This window comes from Coenobita brevimanus, chromosome 104, assembly GCF_032717465.1.
Source record: "Coenobita brevimanus isolate Jiangsu-jjx chromosome 104, ASM3271746v2, whole genome shotgun sequence".
Lineage (NCBI taxonomy): Eukaryota > Metazoa > Arthropoda > Malacostraca > Decapoda > Coenobitidae > Coenobita > Coenobita brevimanus.
In genome coordinates this window covers 4458527-4468022 of record NC_137057.1, presented here as the reverse complement: position 1 = coordinate 4468022, position 9496 = coordinate 4458527, and positions in this window count along the sequence as shown.

Genomic DNA, 9496 nt, shown 5'->3' with positions numbered 1-9496 from the left:
AGCTTTGAAATGCTTCTAAACTGCGTGAATGTGCTTATGTTTGATGTACTGACGCGTCCCGACGACGAGAGCATCAGTAAACAACGCGCCTAGAGGGTGGAGAGCGTCGGTAAAAACCACTGAGCTCTATAATATGAAGAGGGTATCTCCGCAGCGAGCGTGTAGCTTTGGCTGCCACATTGTAACACCACCACTTGTTGCTTCCACTGTGGAAATGCAGTTGAATCAATGTTCTTAGCTTGCTGATTCTGTTTCGCTGTTGCTTACATAAGCTAAGCAGTGGGCCATGGCATTATAGTTTCCGAATTCATCAGCTGATTTCAAAAGACGTGGGCATCGGTGATGTACATAAACAACATCGCGCCGCCCTGGGCCCCTGGCGGCTGTTACACAAACTACATGGTCCTACCCATGAGAAAGCTTCGCCATATTATAGAGCTCAATGGTAAAAACACTTCCAGGAGCGAACTGGCTGCTTTCTTAAATACCCCCAAATGGGTATAGATTGTTTTTTATCCACTTTTTGCTGTCTAAAATGAACAGGTAACTATGTGTTGCATACCGTACTAAAATTGCTTTCCTGACGATGATGCTGTTGTTGCAAGACAATTGGAATCGCTGCGCAGTGTTAAAATATTACTTTTTTAAAAATTTCTGGTAAAAATATATGCTGACATAATGACTCTTTGTATAGTTTAATTAATATGTCGGAAACAGTTAATTCCAAGGAATGCTTACAGAAAAAAATAAATGTTTATAAGTGTAGGTAGTATTATGCTTTTTCCGGCATGAATTTGTTGTTGTTGTTGATGCTGTTCTCCCACAGTCCACCTGATCCAGCAGACCCATCAACCATTGGCAAGCAACCGTTCCTACAGGGCCGTTCAGTTCAGTGAACCGGTATTCCCATGGGTCTGGTTGTACCTCCCTACAGCTAGGCCCAAGGATTAGTATGGAGGTTTGGTTCCCGGGTGGAAGCCACATTTTCGTCTCCATCCAGTTAGCATGGCACCATAGCAGTCTCCAGGTCACCCCGTTATTTGACTATATGGTTACTCCCCAGCGTTACAAATGGTTTCCTGAGTTACAGGAAACCATTTAGCATGTCATTCAGTGTACAGCCACGAAATTTTGCAAGTCACACGTTGAATGAATTTTGCACACCAAATTTCGGCTGATTTATAGAGTTCTTGTTGGTTCCGCTCGTTCGAATATGTATTTACCTTTCTTCAGTTTCCTCCGTCGTCCCCTACATGCTTCCTCAGTAACCTTCAATCCCTTTTCTTTTGATGTTCTTTTCAGCGTCCTTTCTTCAGCTTTCATTTCCTCATCCCGCGCACCTTTGAAACAATTAATTTCCTGCTTTCACATCCTTATCCTTTCTTCCCATTCTGAACCTGCCCTCCTTTCTCCCCCTCACTGCTATCCCACCACGTTTCAGAACTATAGTAAAGTTGGGCAAGTTTCTTTTCGTAGGTTAAGTTATCTGTGGTTTAGTTTGGTTTAGCGCAGGTTAAGTTAGGTTAGATTAGGTTAGTTAGACTGTGTTAGATTAGCCTAGACTACATTCAGTTCTTTTTATCGAGGCAAAGGTGCACTTGACAGGTTGGTGATGTTTGGCTGAATGCAACATGTCAGAATAATATCGTCGTATGTAGAATAATTGCCGGTAATTACTGATAATTACAGGTAATTATTTGAAATACGACGATGTTATTCGGCCACGTTGCATTCAGCCAACTATCACCAACCTGTCAAGTGCATCTTCGCCTCGATTAAAAAAAAAAAAAAAAAAAAAAAAAATAGTAGGATAGGTTAAGTAAGGTTAGGATGAGTCAGTTTAGTTTTGGTCGGGATAGACTTGGCTTGGCTTTGCATGGTTTAGGGTAGCTTGAGTCAAAGCAGATTACGTTACGTTTTGCTTCGCTTAGTTTGGCATATATTGGCTTGGCTGATGTTAGTTTATGTTGCTTTTAATGAAATACAATTCGGTTCAGGTCCGTTTGGTTAGGGTAGCTTTGCCGATGTTAAGTCAGGTTTGATTTGCTTTGGCTTACCTTGCTGGACGTGAGACGGTTGATTATAGTAAGATTGATGACTTTAATTTGGTTAAGTTAGGGCATTTAGATTTGGTTAAATCAGGTTAGATAAGATTAAGTTAGTTTGTTTTTGGTAATTTTGGGTAGGAATTAGTTTGCGTTAAGTTAGAATGTTACTGTTAAGGCTGGTCACTTTAGGTTAAGCTGTTAGATTGGGTTGGGTTTAATAACGTTAGTTTAATTTTTTGTGTAAGTTGCTTTGGAATTGGCTGGTATTGTTATGGCAGGATAGGTTAGTTTACGTCAGTGTTAAGCTACGTTAGTTCAGGGCAAAATATTATAAATGCGTTCTTTCTAAACTGAGAAAATTAAGCAGAAAGTGCGAAATTTGGTTGCCCAATGGAAATATGCATTCCATCCCCTACCCGCCCTTTCCATCTACACCACAGTTACCGTCCCCACAACTACCATTACAACAGCATATTTAATTTCTTCACCAACAGGACTTCCCTCAGCACCATCACCACCATCACTATCAGCCAAGCCACACCACGACACAAACGCAACTACCAGAGCCAGTGTCATCAATAAGGGTTCCATTTTTCTATGCTTTACAAGTGTCATAACAGATATTGGTATATTTTGAGTCTGTATGTCAGCAGAGCTGCTGAAAGCCGAATAAATCAATGATCATTGGACGGAGCTGACTTACTAAAGGATGGGTCACACATTATTCTACCTATGCACGAGAAAGGCGGCAGTATGAAATGTTGGAATTATCGACTACTGAGTCTACTACCACATGCATGTTATATTGTGAAAAAAAAATGCAATAATAAGCTGCAAATAAACTGATATAATAAAGCTCATGAACAATGATCGAAATAAAAAAACAAATGAACGCAAGATCAATATGTGTAATGTCAATGCTGATCAATGAATTTAAACAGACGGCTTGAAGGTGTGGCTGATACAAAAGACCGATACTTATACAGCATTGCAAGTAAGAATGAAACTGGGTTATGGAGCAATGATCACATGTTACCATAGATGAACAAATGAATGTCAAGGATACCACTGGCGTGCAGACCGCCATTATAGACGAGCTGGAGATGCGCATAGGAGACGGTATGGTCATTTAGAAAGGATGTACTAGGTCACACGATAAAAAATAAGCAAATAAATAAATATGTAAAGCAAATAAAAAAATACGGAGGATTGGAAAGACGGTGACCTCGGGATCGGCCATGAATAACATGGTTGATGACACAGGAGAGACTCCTGAACTGGGTTGGCGCGAGATGGTAGACACGGCAAGAGACAAGAAGCAATGATAGCATGACCAGTATATCAGATGAAATCAATTTATTTATACAGGGAAGAAGGAATCAAAGGCTGAAGCCTGCAAGATTGTTTCCTTCAAGACAGAAATATAATAGAGCGTCAAATTCAAGATCCGTTCATTTCGAGATGCCTGGACACATTGCACTGAATAGACTGGAGGTCATAGGCGGAAGGAGTTACAGACAGAGGAAAACGGCTTATAAGTTGACCGCTGCATACATGGAAGGTCTGGAATAATGCTTAACTTTTGCATTAAATAATTAGACAGAAGAGGCGTTTGAGTTTGTTACCAAACGGGTGTTGTGCTCCCGCCGTAATGGAGGAGGGATGCAGGCAGACAGTTCAGAAAAGCAGTGAACATTGAAGGAGTGAAAGAGAAGACATATAAATGCAACAGTGTGGCCAAGAGACAAAGGTTGAAGACGAGTAAGTGGACCAGAGCTAATGAGATGAAAAAACTTTTCTTCCACTCTGATGAGAAGAGTTATATGTGCGGAGCTCATACCCCCTCACACACATACACACACATTAGAGGTCTACTCTGCAGTACACAGGCGTGAATAAAACCACAGTATAAAGTGAACACCTATGCCTGGTACAGAAGGCACGGACTCGGCTTACCATACCTAGCCTCGTGGAAACAGAGTTTGCTAGAAAGATACTATGATCTCTCCATGATAGTATGGGATTTGATATGGTGCAAGCTTCAAGTGACTCTGCACTGAGAATTAAGCCAAACACTCTTCTCTGACCCAGAAAACCAATTACTGTATCATGTTGTAACCATATAACCCTACTAACGCTTAGTTAGCAAGTGGGCTAAGGAGCTCCATGTGGATATGGCCCATAATGGCTTACATATATATATATATATATATATATATATATATATCCCAATATGCAGTTGACACAGTTATAAACTTCACTTCATCCAGTTTTGATTACTCGTTGTATAAACTAAATTGTCAAAATATTACCAAATATATCTGTGTAGTCTATCGCTCCCCCAATGCTTCTTCGGAACCCAGTGTATTTGATTCCATATCCACACAGTTGAGTAACCTTAACCTTGACCTTAGCACCGAAATTACCATTTTGGGTGATTTTAACAAACATAATGTCGAATGGTTATTGCATTCTGCCAGGACTGATGACGCTGGTCTAGAGTGAGAGCTATGTGCAGAATCGTTTAATCTCACTCAGCTGGTAAAGCACCGGACCAAAATTCCCATCTCTTGGATTTATTCTTAACAAATAATCCAGATCAGTACAGGATAGAGGTACTGTCACCACTTGGAGCCTCTGACCACAATCTCATCAAAGCCTCATTAGTTAACCCCCTCACAACTTCCCGTCCTGAACCTGTCAAGGTGACCCGATGGCACTTTGACAGGGCAAACTAGGATGGATTTAGAAATTATCTTGCTGACATTCCAAGGCAGTCTTTCTTCTCTAGTGATCCCAATTCTACCCAGTCCCACATTTGCGACTTAATACTAGCTGGTATGGATTTATTCATACGAAGTCAGCAGTTCACTAAAAGATCGAACTCTCCAAAAATGGTTTGATGGCAACTGTGCCAGAGCAACAACCCAAAAATTATTAGCATATAACTCTTACTTAAAATTAAAAAAAAAAACATCTGAATCACTCTCTCAATTTAAAATTGCTAGAAATCATGCAAAAGCTGTAATAAATCTAGCTAAATCAAACTTTCTTCAAAAGCAAGCATCAAAACTACTTAACAACCCTAATGGCAATAGAATATTCTGGTCAACTCTTAATTCATTCAATAATAACTTTAACAAATCATCATCCATTCTCCCACTAATATCTTCAGATGGCAACATTACAAAATTACCCACGTGCGAAAGCAGATATCTTTGCTAGTACATTTGCCAGAAAGTCTACCATAGACGATGCCAGTCAGAACGTCCCAGTAGTAGAACTTGACTCTCCCGAATTTGTTCCACTTAAAATACAGACAAGATATGTAAAATCCATCCTAGACAATTTGACCACCAACAAAGCTCCAGGCCCAGATGGAATTCTGCCAATTGTTTTGAAAAAGTGTTCCCCTGAACTTGCCTCTGTTCTAGCTAAATTATTCAGACTATGCATATGTACTTCATTCCCAAATTCATGGAAAGAAGTCAATATCCACCCAATTCCGAAGAAAGGAAGTTCCTCTGACCCCTCTGATTAGAGACCAATAGCAGTCACATCCTCTCTTGGTAAGGTATTTGAAACTTTAATTAATAAGCACACTGTTAAACATCTTGAATCCAACAACTTAATTAGTGATAGACAATATGATTTTCGCCACGAAAGATCCACCATTGACATACTCAATCTCCTAACTCATACCATTCATCAATCAATTGACCTACATGGAGAAACTCATGCAGTAGCCCTTGATATCTCTAAAACTTTCGATAGAGTATGACAGTTCCCTGCCGTCCAAACTCCATTGCTATGGACTAACGTCTTTTGTTCCTTTGATCTCCTCATATCTCAGCGACAGGAAAATAAGAGTAAAGGTAGATGATGTATATTCCAATTTCCACTCAAATAACGCCGGCGTGCCACAGGGATCAGTTCTGGCCCCAACCCTGTTCCTGGTTCATATTAATGATCTATCTGTCACCCACAATCCAATCCACTCATATGCAGATGACTCAACACTACATAGTTCAATCACACTCAGACACCCATTTACAAAGTCTAATATCTCTACCTCTCAACTCAATACAGCCATCTCCATAAATGGAGACCTATCTACCATCAGTGAATGGGAACGAAACAACCTTGTCTCATTTAATGCTAGTAAAACTAAGTATATACAATTTACCAATAAACAGATATTGACAGATTTGTATATACTTTCAATACTACTGATATTCCCATCTCCAAAAGTATTGAAATTCTCGGCATCTCACTTAACAATGCCTTCAGCTGGACCTCTCATGTTAGATCACTTGCTATAACAGCCTCAAAGAAACTTGGATTAATGTACAGAGTCCGTAACTTCTTCACTGACGAGCAGTTAGCTATAATTCATAAGAGTCGTGCGCTCTCGCCTTGAATATTGCTCACCCTTGTGGAATGGATTTGGAGAGGTTGCATTAAAACAACTAGACAAAATTCAGAACGAAGCTGTTAGAACTATTAACAACCCTGCCATTACAAATAAACTACCTCCCCTACAAGTAAGAAGGAATGTTGCCTCCCTTGCATTATTTTACAGATATTTTTATGGCAAATGCTCACATGAAGTTGCGTCCATGGAGCCACCTCTCCATGCCTTCCCTTGAGCTACACGGGCATCTGGTAGCGCTCATGACTGGAATGTCACTCAGCCATATTGCAGAACTTCTGCCTATGGGAATTCTTTCATTCCCCGAACTGCATCTCTTTAGAACTCGCTTCCCCAGAGTTGTTTCCCTCCAAACTTCAACTTACAGTTGTTCAAGTCTAACTGTTACAGATACTGTATTTTATGAACAGAAGACACCAGTAATCTAGTGTATGGATTATTATGATTATTATTATTTTTATTCATTTGTTTTTCCTTCGTCTGTACTGTTATATATATATATATATATATATATATATATATATATATATATATATATATATATATATATATATATATAAATGTGTGTGTGTGTATACAGGTATGTATGCATGCACTATACATATTGGTCAGCTCCATGCTGCCCTTATTGTTAGTGTGTGTGTTTTTTTATCTTGTACTCTTGCTTTGTTCTTTGTGACAGGCACTTCTACCCTTGAGAATGAACAGATTCCAACCAAACTTGGACACAGTGATAACCTACAAACCACTCCACTAAGTTTGGCACCATCAGTGATGTCCTCAACACGTGTAGCATTGATGTATATCCGCTGAAATAGGTGAATCTCAATTTATTGCCTTGTGAACCAATATAAAAGGCAATACGAAAAGGTATAACCAGTACCGAGGACCTTTATCGATTCTACAGGGGTTGAGGACATGACTGATGATGCCAGACTCGGTGAAATGGAGTATAGTTGTGTCCACAAGGTTTTGGCTGCCTGCTTAGCCCCTCCTTGGCCGTAGGTCCAGAAATTGTCTGGACACAGTGGGGGGGCGGGCGACCGCTGCAGCAGGAGCAGCCCAGCAGCAACGGCAGCCTGGCAGCAGCAGCAACAACAGCAGCCCAGCAACACAACAGCCCGGCAGCAGCACAGCAACAGCACAGCAGCAACCACAGCCCAGCAGCAGCCGCCCAGGAGCAACAACAGCAGCGGCAGCCATCCCCCCCCCCCATCCTCAACATTGCACCTAATTCGCTTATTTCCCTGACGGGCTTTATCTGCCCGTGTCCATTGTACCTTATTAGACGGACGAATCCAAACCAACCAACCAGGGACCAAGTGATCTGCCCCAGCAGCATTTTTCCAGATTTCGAAAATCGATTTTTTTTTTCTTGCCAAATTGAAGAGAAATCTCTGGCGAACCTGCCAATGCAGTTTTTAGCTTCCTAAACCCATCCTGTGCCTCAAAGGAAGAGAGAAAAAATTCGCAAAATAACTGCGTATAGGCCGGTGGAAACTAAGGAGAGGTGTGAAAAAAAAAATCGCATTAAAAAGTATCCATATTTTCACACCCCAAAAGATTTCAATGGTGCTGAAATGGTTTGAAATGACTAGATATGTGTACTACGAACAAAATCAGTACATAACAGGGGAGGTTTCATTTTATATATATATATATATATATATATATATATATAAGAATTTTTGCACAGATTTTGTTTAATGTGTTTATTAAAGTATCGAGTTATTTCTGTTGTTTTGGTGGTTTAGTTTGTGTCGAAAGAGAAACGAGAGATGGTATTTTTAGAATTACCAAATAGGGGTTCTCCTTTGTTTGTACAGGCTGAACTGCAACGGCCCCCTTAGAGCTGGGCATCGTCGCTTGTGTATGTGTATATATATATATATATATATATATATATATATATATATATATATATATACTGTATATATATATCCGGTCCGAAAAACAAGTAATATTGTTTTTTCTGCACAGAATTACTTTTATTCCTCTTTACGTAAATGAAAAGCAGACAAAAATCCCCCCCCCCCCACTTACTATTTCCTAGTCGCCCCATGTCTCATCTTTGAATCAGGGAAAACAGGTGTGTTGTTTATCTATTGCATTATTTCATATCATTTAGCACAGGACGGGCGACTGTGTATGTGTAATCACTGGTGAGGTGATCACTAGAGGACAAAGTGTTTAAGAGCCACCACGTGGACCTGAATACAGTTTATTTGGTAAAAGCCTGCCAACATGATATTACGCTAAATTAGCGTAGTACAATTTAACTTCACGAACACTTTAATTCATATGTAGTTCACTGAGTTTGCTTATCTCTAGTATCCTTTAGGTTACTCATTATATAGTAGCAGCCAAACGTTAACTTCTCTCGTTCGGGAATTGTACAATAAATCATCCTGAGCCACCTTAACTCTATGGGTCACTGTCGGTCTTTACTTTAACCTAACTTGCGTGTTCTGGGTCTAAGCTTCTCCGTACGCCGTGAGGAGAGCCAGGACCTGTTGTTGGTTCCAAATCCCAACCGTGTTTTCCTTGTGTTGGTTGTAGGGGCCCCTTACCATCTGTCCTATGCAAAGCAGCCCTTGTTCGCCCGTCACCAATTATTACGATCTCCCCACACACCTAGACTCGACATCCACTGTCACCCTTTCCACTCACAACACATCGTCTCATTTACTTGTGCTAACCTTCTTACAATGTACCCTTGTATTCCTACAAACCTTTGCATATATCTACTTATATTATCATAATCCTCTAGTACTGTGACCGCCCATGTGTGGCGGCAACAGTTTGAACAGACGGAGATTTCTTGTTCGTCGCGAAGAGAAATATAATAAAGGGTTCAGAAGGACAGTGTGCAGCACATATGAGACACCTAAGAAGGAAGTTGTAAAGCACTGCAGTAAAATGAGACTAAAGAGATTCAGGGAAAAGACGATGATACCATAGATGCCTGTAAGATTATAAGGTGACAGATTCTACTCTCCGATTCCCCCACGCCGGA